Raw genomic sequence first — 14,507 nt, 5'->3', positions numbered from 1 at the left:
GCCCTTGCAGACTATGTTACATGCAATAACCAAGAAGAACCAAGCGGTACAAAGGGGGATAATGGACGGAGCGTTTGAGCAAATCAAACACTCACCCCATACAACTGATCTGGGTTTAATCCATCACCATTCTTTAGCTCTATCAGCCCCCCCAGTTCAGACATGGCCTTATGCAAATCAGTCTGACCCTGTGCCTCATGGGAACAGTCCAGCCCGAACTGCCAAGCCATGTCTTCCCTGGACCGGAAACGAGCATCCTGGGACCGGTTTCGGATTCATAATCCTCATCAGCCAGGCTATCTTGAATCCAGTGGCCAAGTGAGCAAGGGACTCACGTCTGACCGTACCCAGCTAACTTAGGGCGAACAAAGCGATACAAAAGGGGATAACGGACGGAGCGTTTGAGCAAATCAAACACTCACCCCCAGTCAACTGAACTGGGTTTAATCCATCACCATTCTTTAGCTCACTCAACCACCCCAGTTCAGACATGGCCATATGCAAATCAGTCTGACCCTGTGCCTCATGGGAACAATCCAGCCTGGACTGCCAAGCCATGTCTTCCCTGGACCGGAAACAAGCATCCTGGGACCGGTTTCGGATTCATAATCCTCATCAGCCAGGCTATCTTGAATCCAGTGGCCAAGCGAGCAAGGGACTCACGTCTGAGCATACCCTGCCAACTAAGGGCGAACAAAGCGATACAAAAATGGATAATGGACGGAGAGTTTGAGCAAATCAAACACTCACCCCCATTCAACTGATCTGGTTTTAATCCATCACCATTCTTTAGCTCACTCAGCCACCCCAGTTCAGACATGGCCATTTGCAAATCAGTCTGACCCTGTGCCTCATGGGAACAGTCCAGCCCGAACTGAAAAGGCATGTCTTCCCTGGACCGGAAACAAGCATCCTGGGACCGGTTTCGGATTCATAATCCTCATCAGCCAGGCTATCTTGAATCCATTGGCCAAGTGAGCAAGGGACTCACATCTGACCATACCCGGCCAATTTAGGGTGAACAAAGCGATACAAAAGGGGATAATGGACGGAGCGTTTGAGCAAATCAAACACTCACCCCCAGTCAACTGATCTGGGTTTAGTCCATCACCATTCTTTAGCTCACTCAGCCACCCCAGTTCAGACATGGCCATATGCAAATCAGTCTGACCCTGTGCCTCATGGGAACAGTCCAGCCCGAACTGCCGAGCCATGTCTTCCCTGGACCGGAAACAAGCATCCTGGGAGGATTCATAATCCTCATCAGCCAGGCTATCTTGAATCCAGTGGCCAAGCGAGCAAGGGACTCACGTTGATGTTTTAATATATTTAACACAATTGTAATTTCTTTTAATTAATTTGTAATTAGTGTCTATTTATATTATTTATATTTAAATAGGAAGTATTTACTTGCCCTACTATTGCACTCACTGTAGTTGGAATAGTAATTTTACCCCTACGCTATCCAACGCTTTCCCTACTGTTGCACTTACTGGAGTGGGAATAGTAATTTTTACCCCTACGCTATCCAACGCTTTCCCTACTGTTGCACTCTCTGGAGTGGTAATAGTAATTTCTACCCCTACGCTATCCAATGTTTTCCCTTCTGTTGCACTCTCTGGAGTTGGAATAGTAATTTTTATCCCTACGCTATCCAATGCTTACCCTACTGTTGCACTCACTGGAGTGGGAATAGTAATTTTTACCCCTACTCTATCCAACGCTTTCCCTACTGTTGCACTCGCTGGAGTGGGAATAGCAATGTTTACCCCTACGCTATCCAACGCTTTCCCTCCTGTTGCACTCTCTGGAGTGAGAATAGTAATTTTTACCCCTACGCTATCCAACGTTTTCCCTACTGTTGCACTCTCTGGAGTTGGAATAGGAATTTTTACCCCTACTCTATCCAAAGCTTTCCCTCCTGTTGCACTCACTGTAGTTGGAATAGTAATTTTAACCCCTATGCTATCCAACGCTTTCCCTACTGTTGCACTCAGTGGAGTAGGAATAGTAATTTTTATCCCTACGCTATCCAACGCTTTCCCTACTGTTGCACTCTTCGGAGTACGAATAGTAATTTTTACCCCTACGCTATCCAACGTTCTCCCTACTGTTGCACTCTCTGGAGTGGGCAGAGTAATTTTTACACCTACGCTATCCAACACTTTACCTACTGTTGCACTCTCTGAAGTGGGAATAGTAATTTGTACCCCTATGCTATCCAACTCTTTCCCTACTGTTGCACTCTCTAGAGTGGGAATAGTCATTTTTACCCATACGCGATCCAATGATTCCCTACTGTTGCACTCACTGAGTGGGAATAGTAATTTCTATCCCTACGCTATCCAACGCTTTCCCTACTGTTGTACTCACTGGAGTGGGAATAGTAATTTTTACACCTACGCTATCCAACACTTTACCTACTGTTGCACTCTCTGGAGTGGGAATAGTAATTTGTACCCCTACGCTATCCAACACTTTCCCTACTGTTGCACTCTCTGGAGTGGGAATAGTAATTTTTACTCCTACACTATCCAACGCCTTCCCTACTGTTGCACTCGTTGAGTGGGAATAGTAATTATTAGCCCTACGCTATCCAATGCTTTCCCTACTGTTGCACTCACGCCAATATTATCCACTTTAAAATATCCATTTGGAGTCAACATTATATTTTATATGGCCAACATTCAAATCAGCATATGTGTTTTAGATTCTTTTTTAATGAATACAAAGAAACATAGAGTGTTGCATGATGGATGAATCCAAGTGATCTCTAGAACATTTATTAATTTGCAGATGTTCTAGAGATCGTGACGACTAGAACTAGCTGACGAAGCACATTTAGCACGCGGCTACAGCGATTTTACAAGCAGCACTCTTGGTGAGTTCCATGGAATATAGGGCAAGCGTATGCTAACTATGATAATTAATTCCTCATAAGAGCCACTAAAACATCTCTCTTATTTTATTTCTAGTGAACATATACTAATTGGTGGCCCCTCCGACACAGTGAGAAATTACCAGACCTGATAAAAAGGTATTTTGGGACCAAAGTTTTTTAAGTAACTAACATAGGAGAAATAGTGGGGTTCTTATAACATACCATCCCCCCCCTTCGTTTTGCCTCTGTAGATAATGTAAATCATTACCATATCCTGAATAAATGGGATTTTTGTAACTCTGAGCGTGGACCCAAAACAGGACACCTCTATTGTCTTTAACAATTTAGACCTCAGAATGAACACCTGAGTGAGACATTCCAACAAACATTTTGAGGTAAGATACCCTTAGACTATAGGTTGGGTCATATTGAAAATCGACCACAATAGGTATTATAACCTTTGACCATTTGAAGTATAAAGATTTTTAGTTTTATTTAGTTTTTCGCTCCCCACGAGATTACTGGCACAACCACCAGTATAATGTATTGTCTATTACAATTCCAATGTATAAATAAAAACCGGCATGTTTGAGAAATGTTAACCTTTGGAAATGTTTGATCTGTAGAAATGTCAACGCTATAGCCTTTGGAGAAAATAGCTTTTTCCCATATAGTTTGTGACAGTCACATACATTAGATAATTGCTTTAAGATACTGTGTATAAGTTCCATTATGATGTAGTAACTTTGTGTTTCTTTATAGAAAATGTCCTGAGGAAGGTTTTTTAACCGAAATGCCGCGTCGACTTGTGTTCTCATGAACATTTTTAACGTTTTATGTAAAATTGTATAATATTTGTATAATATGATGTACTCTACAATTGTATGAATTTTTTTTTTAATCTGTCCAAGAATGTTTCATTAATTCATGTTTAATTTTTTAATTCTGTTGTAGTGTCTTAACCTGTCACATAAAAATAATGTTTTATGATATTGTCAGTGAATGATTGATATTTCTGCATGCTGTTGTCTAGAAATAAACATTGATAGATATAGGATTTGTTGTGATTTAGATACTTGGTGTTTGCGTTTAGAAATCGAACCTGTGCAGTGGGTACCAAATCCCGGGGGATCACTCCTACGGGCATTCTTGACTCTAGGGACATTGCAACTTTTTCTTCTCATTCCCCTGGTCCCAGACCGTATTTTAGGGGGCCTCCTATACTTTCTTTCTGTGTAATTTACAACACTTACACATCTTCTTCACTGCACTGTTTATCACTACTTTGAAGAAGTTGCAGGCCAGTCTCTTTCTCTGATATTTACAATCTAGCAAGCAGTCGAGAAGGCCCTTTATTGCAATGCAATAGGTCTCGCATTTGCGAGAGTTTAAGTAGTTAGTATTGTACATGAAAATGCCTTTTATTTATGTTTTAAAACACAAAACATAAATAAAAGGCATTGTCATTTACAATGCCAATAGCTCAAATTTGCGGAAATGCTACACCTATTACATTTGAATGCTTTTCTGCATTAGCCCCACTTAAACGTTTCTGTTTGTAATAGGATTGCTGACAGTCCAGGGCCACTATGCTGAAGAAACAGCTCCTACAGCTGACTGTTATATTACGCTCTCTTATAGTGAATAAAACACTATAGCTCCGAATACCCCAGCAAACTGCTTCACAGTGCTCAAAGCTTCAGAGATGAAGAAAATGGGTGAGATGTGGCAGCAGGTTCATGTAAATTATTTTTGCAGCGTACAGTTACATTTTCAGTATCTGTCCTATTTGGTAGTGTTCCAATTCATTGAAATATTAAGATAAGTCTTCCAGAGGATGGAGCCTAGATTAGTCCTAGTACTTTCTCTTTGTTTTCGAAGATGAGATGGTTAATGCGTAGGATCCTTTGCTAGGCATCTTGGGGCATATATTAAGTAGGGCTTTGTTTCTGTTTTTTTGGTACTCCAGTAGTGCCCCAGTCTCATGCCTTATGCCTTGGATTCGCTTTTACTTCTCACTGGTGGGCAGAGAGTATTGAAGAGCCTTGAATAGATGTGATCTCTTGAACATAGGCTGAGTACGAGATTGGTTGCCTTGTTTTAGACATGTGGTGTTTTTTTAAATATTTAAGTAACCTCTGTTTAGTGCTGAGATGATTGCTATATATTTTTGGTGTATTCATGGGCTGTGTCAACTATTGTCCGGTGTTTCTTGTAGAAATAGTTTGGAAAGGTGATTACATGATATGTGGTTCTTACTTTATGCCAACTAAATAACAGTGATATTTGGGTGGGTTGCTTAAGACGTGTTTTTGCTGCTCCCTGGACATCCATGACAGCTTTAGAAGTCCTCCTAAATCCTTATATTTCATTTTTAGGTCTCGCCTAAGCAGCGCTTTTGCTGTCTCTTTGAGACATGCTGTATTCAAGATATAGGCATGGAGCTCACTTTCCGCCCATCTTTTTTAATGGGCTCCTGTCACTGTCCTTTGTAGATGGTTGCTTTTCATTGATCAATAGGTTTAGTAGTCCCTCCATTATACTGCCTTTTCTCCTCTTGTAACCTCCCATGAGGACACCCCCTGTTACACATTACGTTTTAATAGAAGCCTTGTAACACTATTTTCTTAAATAGTTTTCTCCTGCCTGCTGGAGGAAGGACATGCTCTCCTGCAATGCTTTTAAGCATCAGTTCTCTAGTTCCAAAGTGGCAGCTTGCCGCGCTTGAAATGTGATAATGGAAACCACACCTCTTTTCTATTGTTGTGTGCGGCTCGACTAACTCAATGTTTATTTATTCACTTTTATTTTTACTTAAAGCTGTCTGTTTATCAATGGCGGCCACATGTGTTTCCTTTTGTTGCCCATGTCTTGCCTACACTTGTTTGTTTAAAATTCAGGTCCGAGCAGCAATGCACAACTCGCGGATCTCACTGCAATTGACCATTAGTTCTCTGTGCCTCTCCCACAGCGATCTACAGTCTTCAGCGACTGGAGAGATCAGGCGTATCTGGAGCTCATGCAGGGTCCCTGTAAACAGAGTAAGCCCAACAGACCACTTCCCATTTGGCCGAGATCAGCCTATTTGGTGAGAGCCTGGCCATGTCAAAGGGGCACCAAATCTTGCCCCATCTGCCGAATTCAGATAAATAATCACGAGAAGACTCAGATCCTTGCGTACGCCATCTTCGGCTGCCAAGGTCTACTTCCCACATTTCTTATTTCCACCACTGAGAATTACTCATTACTTTGAGTATTTGTCTGTTTTTCAGAAATTTAGTGTAATAAATTCTTTGGAAGAGTGTAACCAGCAACGATGGCTTTGTGTAGTCTACACTACATCCTTTCTTATGTGACTTGTAAAGCATGTGTTTACCCGCGATAGCCCTTTCAGACTATGTTGCATGCAATAACCAAGAAGAACCAAGCGGTACAAAGGGGGATAATGGACGGAGCGTTTGAGCAAATCAAACACTCACCCCATACAACTGATCTGGGTTTAATCCATCACCATTCTTTAGCTCACTCAGCCACCCCAGTTCAGACATGGCCTAATGCAAATCAGTCTGACCCTGTGCCTCATGGGAACAGTCCAGCCCGAACTGCCAAGCCATGTCTTCCCTGGACCGGAAACGAGCATCCTGGGACTGGTTTCGGATTCATAATCCTCATCAGCCAGGCTATCTTGAATCCAGTGGCCAAGTGAGCAAGGGACTCACGTCTGACCGTACCCAGCTAACTTAGGGCGAACAAAGCGATACAAAAGGGGATAACGGACGGAGCGTTTGAGCAAATCAAACACTCACCCCCAGTCAACTGAACTGGGTTTAATCCATCACCATTCTTTAGCTCACTCAACCACCCCAGTTCAGACATGGCCATATGCAAATCAGTCTGACCCTGTGCCTCATGGGAACAATCCAGCCCAGACTGCCAAGCCATGTCTTCCCTGGACCGGAAACAAGCATCCTGGGACCGGTTTCGGATTCATAATCCTCATCAGCCAGGCTATCTTGAATCCAGTGGCCAAGCGAGCAAGGGACTCACGTTGATTTTTAAATAAATTTAACACAATTGTAAAATATTTTAATTAATTTGTAATTAGTGTTACCATTTATAATATTTATATTCAAATAAGAAGTATTTACTTGCCCTACTATTGCACTCACTGTAGTTGGAATAGTAATTTTACCCCTACGCTATACAAACGCTTTCTCTACTGTTGCACTCACTGGAGTTGGAATAGTAATTTTTACCCCTACACTATCCAACGCTTTCCCAACTGTTGCACTCACTGGAGTGGGAATAGTAATTTTTACCCCTACGCTATCCAACGCTTTCCCTACTGTTCCACTCTCTGGAGTGGGAATAGTAATTTTTACATGTACACTATCCAACGCTTACCCTACTGTTACACTCACTGGAGTTGGAATAGTAATTTAAACCCCTACGCCTGTGGTTCCCAAAGTGTGCGCCGCGGCGCCCTGGTGCGCCGTGATTAGAAGCCAGGAGCGGCGCGGCGCAGGATGTGGGTCATAGAAAATGCAGCTGCAATTCCTCCCCCTCCTTTGTGCTGCCAGGTCACTCTGCATCTCAATTAGTGATTGATGGAGAAAGCCTTTAATTCTCACACGTGGCAGACATTGCCCCAGGGCACGCATCTCCCGGTGTTTTCTTCTCGCTCCTATCTGGACTGTTTCTCTGAGCCCGGTGCAGCAGCCTGTCCTGTTTCCCTGAGCCCCTATGTAGCTATCTGTCCTGCTTCTGGGACCCTGTGGAGCAGCCTGTTCTTTTCTGTACCCCGGTGGAGCAGCCTGTCCTTTTCCGTGAGCCCGATTGCGCTGCCTGTTCTGTTTCTCTGCCCCCAGTGCAGTTCTTTCAGTGAGTCCAGTAAAGCTGCCTGTCCTGTTTCTCTACCCCCAGTGCAGTTCTTTCAGTGAGTCCAGTAAAGCTGCCTGTCCTGTTTCTGTGCCCAGTGGAGCTGCCTGTCCTGTTTCTGTGAGCCCGGTTACGCTGACTGTCCGGATTCTCTGTGAATGAGTCCAGTGCATGTCTTCCTGTCTTGTCACTCTCTGAGTCTCTGTGGCTGCTGTTGCCCTATTTTTCTGCAAGGAGAGCCTGTCCTGTCTGAATGTGCCGTGTCCACAGTAGGCAGAATGTCCCACTGTCCTGTACCCACTTGCACTCTACCTATGGCCCCCTGGCACGGACAGTCTTCACTCTATGAGCTGTCGGCTCTGCCCTGTCCCCTCTGGGTCGCCCGGTTTCCTGCATGAACAAGTGGCAGTCTGTCCCAGACTGTCCCCAGCTCAGGGCCTGTCCCCTATGTGGCCAAGCCCTGTCGCCACGCTGAGAGAGGGCGTCCTAATGCTCCCTGCCCCTTCCCGAGCTGCCTGCTGCACCCCTGGGCCTCCATTGCCATCTGCTGGTCATGTAGCTGTATTATACAGCTGCCACTTGCACCCTGCATGCTCTGCTTGGGGAGAGAGGAAAGTTGGGGGCACTGTGAGGTCCCTGGTGTAACTGTGAGTGGCTGAAGGTTGTGTGCATGTGAGCGGGGCACAGACGTGTGAGCAATGCATTAACAGTGACGTTTTGAGTTTTCGCTGAAGTTCCTACAGGGGAGCTTTTCATAGATAAGTTTCAGTGGTACAAAAACACAGGAGTAGCCAGCGTGCCCCCTTTATTAAGCTGCTTGTGCAAGACAACAAACATAGCAGGAACTAATGTCACACTATTTGTACACTGTTTATATATTAAGGCGGGGTGGGGTGAAACACATTTCCCTACTTTTCACATCTGAAAGATGGGGGGACATGAAGCAAAGTAAGCGTGTTCCATTTTAATTACACAAAACAAGAAAAGTACAGAACCAGTTTGCTCCATTTCGTTATAAAAATAACATCAGACAGGTGGATGTCACCCCATGTGATGGTGTCACCCGGTGCGGTCCTCACCCCCCCCGCACCCCATAGTGACGCCACTGTATCTGGTGATTGCTTATTGCGCTCATCAGCCCCAGCACCTTACCTGCTCCTGCCGCCGCAGTGGCGAGCTGCTCATTACTGGACTAGGGGACTCTGTAATTACTGCTAATGGGCCCAGATGAGTGGTCACTCCTAAGGCTTAGGGGTCCTTTAGCCTTCCTTACAGGAGGCGACTCTGAACTATTGCAGAATCAGCTGACCTTTGACCCTTGGTAGGTGACATCGAACAGATTCTCGAAGTGCTTCTTTTTATGTCCTCTAGAGCTCTGCCCAGGACGAGGCCTATGCCCTGATGCAGCCGCACTCTGCCAGCTTCTGTCTTTGCCTCACTCCTCGTTGAGGGGTCGTCACTCGTGACTGCTGCATGTTGGAGAGCGTTGGGTGGGTGCAGGGTCAGGGGCCTGATGGAGAGCGTTGGGTGGGGTGAGTGGGGGGAGGGATGCAGGGTCAGGGGCCTGGTGGAGAACGTTGGGTGGGTGCAGGGTTATGTGACTGGTGGAGAGCGGTGGGTGGGTGGTGCAGGGTCAGGGGCCTGGTGGAGAGCTTTGGGTGGGAGGGTGCAGGGTTAGGGTCCTGGTGGAAAGTGTTGGGTGGCTGGGTGCAGGGTCAGGGGCTTGGTGGAGAGTGTTGGGTGGGTGCAGGTTCAGGGGCCTGATGGAAAGCGTTGGGTGGGTGGGTACAGAGGGTAGAAGGGTGCAAGGCAGAGGGTAGAAGGGTGCAAGGGAGAGGGGAGAAGGGTGCAAGGCAGAGGGGAGAATGGTGCAAGACAGAGGGGAGAATGGTGCAAGGCAGAGGGGAGAAGGGTGCAAGGTAGGGAGGAGAAGGGTACAAGGCAGAGAGGAGAAGGGTGCAAGGCAGAGGGGAGAAGGGTGCAAGGCAGAGAGGAGAAGGGTGCAAGGCAGAGGGGAAAATGGTGCAAGGTAGAAAAGGGTGAAAGGCGAAGGTGGAGTAGGGTATAAGGGGGAGGGGGAGATCGTTGCAAGGGGGCGGGGGAGAAGGGTGCAAGGAGGAGGGCGAGAAGGGTGTAAGGCAGAGGGGAGAAGGGTTCAAGGGGGATGGTGATGAAGGTTAAAATTTGCCCCCCCGAAACAATTTTTTGGATGCCCATGATCGGAGCCCACCCCACGTAAACTTCTTGTAATGCCACAGAGCTCCTTGAGTCTCTCTAGCCTGGTTACTTTTAGTTGGAGTGTTTGATACTACTCTATGATGGTGTTGTATGCATTGAGATGTACTTTATAAGATATTTGTGATTGCAAATAAAGTTTTATGATAGTGATGGCTACTCTCCGAATCCTTCATCACGTCTAGGCTTGATTCTTCATGTAGGCCAGTGGTTCCCAAAGGGTGCGCTGCGGCACCCCGGTGCGCAGGTAAAAAAATGGTGGGGAGCCACGGCCAACTGCCAATTAGGTCAAGGGAGCCACGAGTCCAAAAAGTTTGGGAACCACTGCCCTACGCTATCCAACGCTTTCCCTACTGTTGCACTCACTGGAGTGGGAATAGTAATTGTTACCCCTACGCTATCCAACGCTTTCCCTACTGTTGCACTCTCTGGAGTGGTAATAGTAATTTTTACCCCTACGCTATCCAATGTTTTCCCTACTGTTGCACTCTCTGGAGTTGGAATAGTAATTTTTATCCCTACGCTATCCAATGCTTACCCTACTGTTACACTCACTGGAGTTGGAATAGTAATTTAAACCCTTATGCTATCCGACGTTTTCCCTACTGTTGCACTCACTGGAGTGGGAATAGTAATTTTTACCCCTACGCTATCCAACGTTTTCCCTACTGTTGCACTCTCTGGAGTTGGAATAGTAATTTTTACCCCTACGCTATCCAAAGCTTTCCCTCCTGTTGCACTCTCTGGAGTGGGAATAGTAATTTGTACCCCTACGCTATGCAACGCTTTCCCTACTGTTGCACTCTCTGGATGGGAATAGTAATTTTTACCCCTACGCTATCCAACGCTTTCCCTACTGTTGCACTTGCTGAGTGGGAATAGTAATTTTTACCCCTACGCTATCCAATGCTTTCCCTACTGTTGCACTCACTGGAGTCGTTACAGTAAATTTAACCCTTTCGCTATCCTACGGTAAAAATATTGTATATGTTTTGTAAATAATATGTATATATATATATATATATATATATATATGTATTTAAAATATATTTTTTTTGTTACATTAATTATTTCTCAATTTTACGTTTATTTAAGTATTTTAAATATGTTTAAATTATTTTAATGTGTTATTATATTACTTTTAATTTACTTTTAAGACATTTAAAAAATTCGATATTTTGACAGTCTATATTTTTTACACTCGATATTTTGGAGTCGATATTTTTGTACTTACCTGTTTGAAGATAGGAAGACGATATTCTTGCAGGCGATATTTTTACCTCGATATTTTGTCCTCTCGATATTTTGACTGTCGATGTTCTGTCAGTGATCCAAACATGTCTAAAAACAATCACTTTTAATAAATACATAATTAAAGCATGAAGTGATAGCACACTGTCACTTGTAATCAGCAGATTTTACATTGAAATTGCCACAAACCTTCCCACTGACATGCAGTTTTACTGATAAAACTATATAGTGTACAAACAATTATGTTTCGAAATTTTAGTTTCTAGAAATATGTGTCATTTGCATATCACCAAGTAAAGTTTTCAGGTTTGTTTTACTCCTAGTTAACTCTTTGTTTGCATCACACTTAATTACAAAATAATGTGCTTTGATAATTCCTGATATATTTTGAAATATGTCTAATATTAATGAACAGGCTATTTATTTAAATTTTATGTGTTAGAGAAAAAAAACCTGACATCTTCAGACAGCTCTCTTGACAAAAACCTCTAGCTCTAGTAAGAGAGAAAAATTAACTCAATTTTCCAAGCAGCAGTTAGTAAAAAGACAAACTGACATTTGACCTCTTTCCTTGAACAGACTGAAAATGTGTCAAGATAAAAACAAGATGTAATGGCATATTTATTGAGCATTCACTTTCTCCTTTCCAGGCTAAATTCACTTGCCAGATGGGACTAGTAGCTGCTAAAAATATATCTACCTGATATCATTTTACTGGTATATATTTTTAGGCCTGAACCTCCCATAAGGGCACCTCCTGTTACAGGTGTTACTCAGTAGGCTTTAATTACAGCCTCTGAGCACTATTTTCTCAAATAGCTTGATACACTCTCCCTCAACCACTTGTTTTGTAGTTGTAGCACAAACCTGAACGGAAGCTATTGTAGCGCTTTTATGTAAGCACCAGTTCTAGTTATAGAGCCGCAGTTCACGGTGCTTGTTCTTTAATAATAGTGGCCGCTCATCATTTTGGTTGTTGTGGGTTCGCCCAACACAACGTTTAACACCTTCCGTGTGGCCCCGATTTCCTCAGTGTGCTGGACATTCCTTAACTGGGTGTGGTTGTGACGGAACCATTCCGTCATCAGCACAGCTCAACCGTGACTGATGACAGAATGGTTCCGTCACAAGCATCGAAGGGGTTACAAAATCAAAATGATCTTTATCAAATGTGGTTGCGCGTCTTTTCTTTTGTCATGCGTGCCAGCCTAAATAAGATCTTGTGGCTGTACAGCATCCACTGAGAGCTCCGCACTGAGCCACAGCACAAAGCAATTCAGAATTATGCCACGGTACAATAAAATTCAAAAGGATGCCACAGTTAGGACACCAGTGTTACAGGCGGTGAACACCCCGCAGGCAGAAGCAAACACATAGTAGTGCCCTATTAAATTCATTTTTTTTTAAATCGCATATCACAGTTGCACCCGATATCTCATAGTACATAATAACTATTTTACATTTCGCCGTATTGCACCACAGAAAAATAAAAAAAATCCCAAACCCACCACAAAGGTTGTTTTGCCTGTCCCTATTCAACGCTGAACATTCTTTTTCCTTTCTCTTTTACCCTTTCAAAATGGACTCCATGTTGATTGACATAAATGCGTGAGAAAAGTCCAGTTACTTAGCTCATAGTAACTACGTCAAAGAGGTTCCTCCTTACATCATTCTGAGTGTGCAGCACTTCGCCCCTGAACAGACTCAACTGTCCATTCATCTAATATTCTTTCTTTACTAGAATCCTGCATCCAAATCTTGAATAAAGAAAAAGTAGGGCCTGATTACTATGCTGGTTGGACTGACTATCCAATGAGCATGGTTCTGATCCGATTCCAACCACTGAGGACAGGAAAGATTTCCCCAATGCATTATGATGCAACCACTGCTAGTGCGGCGGTCTCATCTAGGATGGTGGACATACCCCCGAAAATGTCACTACAAGTGCATGCAAAGTCACAGGAAATGTGAATTTTACACACATGCATGATATACGTAGGGAAAGGCCTGCACCAGGTACCCCATTGCTGGAGTGTGGCGACCTGTGCACAGTCCAGACAATGACGATATGGACATACCTGCATTCTGGCGCCTACAGGGTCGTAGTCTTCGGGGTTCAGCTGGGGACCTGGAGAAACTTCTGGGCAGAAGCTGATTTGGGTGAGTATGCACCTCAAATCCATCGTTTCTAATGACTCAAGGCAGACAGTTGGGAAACACGCATCATAATAGCGGTCAGAGATCCCTGAACTGCCCTATGGATACTGTTTTTCTCTTCTCTTACTGGAATCTCAGCAGTCAGAGAAAGGCAATCGGAATTGTCTGTCTTTCAGCAGTCAGTCAAAGTACAGAATGTATGCATCATAATCCAGTGGTCAGACCAACGGCTTCCGCGAGAGTGCAGTGATGGGACAGCCTTTGACAGGACTGCGGAAGCTGCTCTGACTGGCATTGTAATCATGCCTGTAGTTCCTAAAACGATTCTCAAATTGGGAGCAGTAGATAGATAGTAGTAATTGGTCTATGCTCTTGAGGAGGATTAAACAGAGGAAGAGGCATGATGCATGCATACTTTGGACAAATGGGGAGAAAGAATATGAGAGCAATGATGGAGCGATCAAATAGGAAGCCTATGGGTGAGCTGAAGCCCACAAATTATACAAAATGTCTTTCCAAGACAGCACATGCCCTGTCGATAGTCGAGACCTAAAAATGGGGATTTCAGACTTCTCATGACAATCTTATTAGAAGGATTAGGCATGGCCAATGAACTAGGGCAATTCCTTAAAAAAAATTATTTTATTGCCATTTATAGCAATAAGGAAACATTACAACAATCATAATGGTAAATGGGGAGGAAATATTGGGGGATGTTCGGAGAAAGTGAAAGGAAAGAATGGTGGGGGAAGGGGAAATAAGGTCCCACTTGTTAAGTATTATAGAATAGCAGAGATGTCATGCGTGCCATTCCCATTTGTATTATCCTAAGAAAAAAGGGACAGTTGCAACTCAAACCCACTGGCAATAAGATAACCGCATTTTCCAGCATACTGTAGAAAGACAGAGGATGTCAAATACACAAATGCTGAGTTGTCAAAGTCCAACTATGGAAACCCCATATTGTACAGCAGAATAGGCATTTAAATGTCAGTATGGACAGGTTCGACCACAGGGTTTAGTCACTATGGATGTTGGTGGGGAGGGGCCCTGTTGGTGTAGGAATGTCATGAAGGGTTCCCAAATATCTTTCGTGCTGGAGCAC

The sequence above is a fragment of the Lissotriton vulgaris genome, chromosome 12, assembly GCF_964263255.1.
Source record: "Lissotriton vulgaris chromosome 12, aLisVul1.2, whole genome shotgun sequence".
Lineage (NCBI taxonomy): Eukaryota > Metazoa > Chordata > Amphibia > Caudata > Salamandridae > Lissotriton > Lissotriton vulgaris.
The sequence above is the reverse complement of the archived record's forward strand: the minus strand, read 5'-3'. Positions refer to the sequence as shown.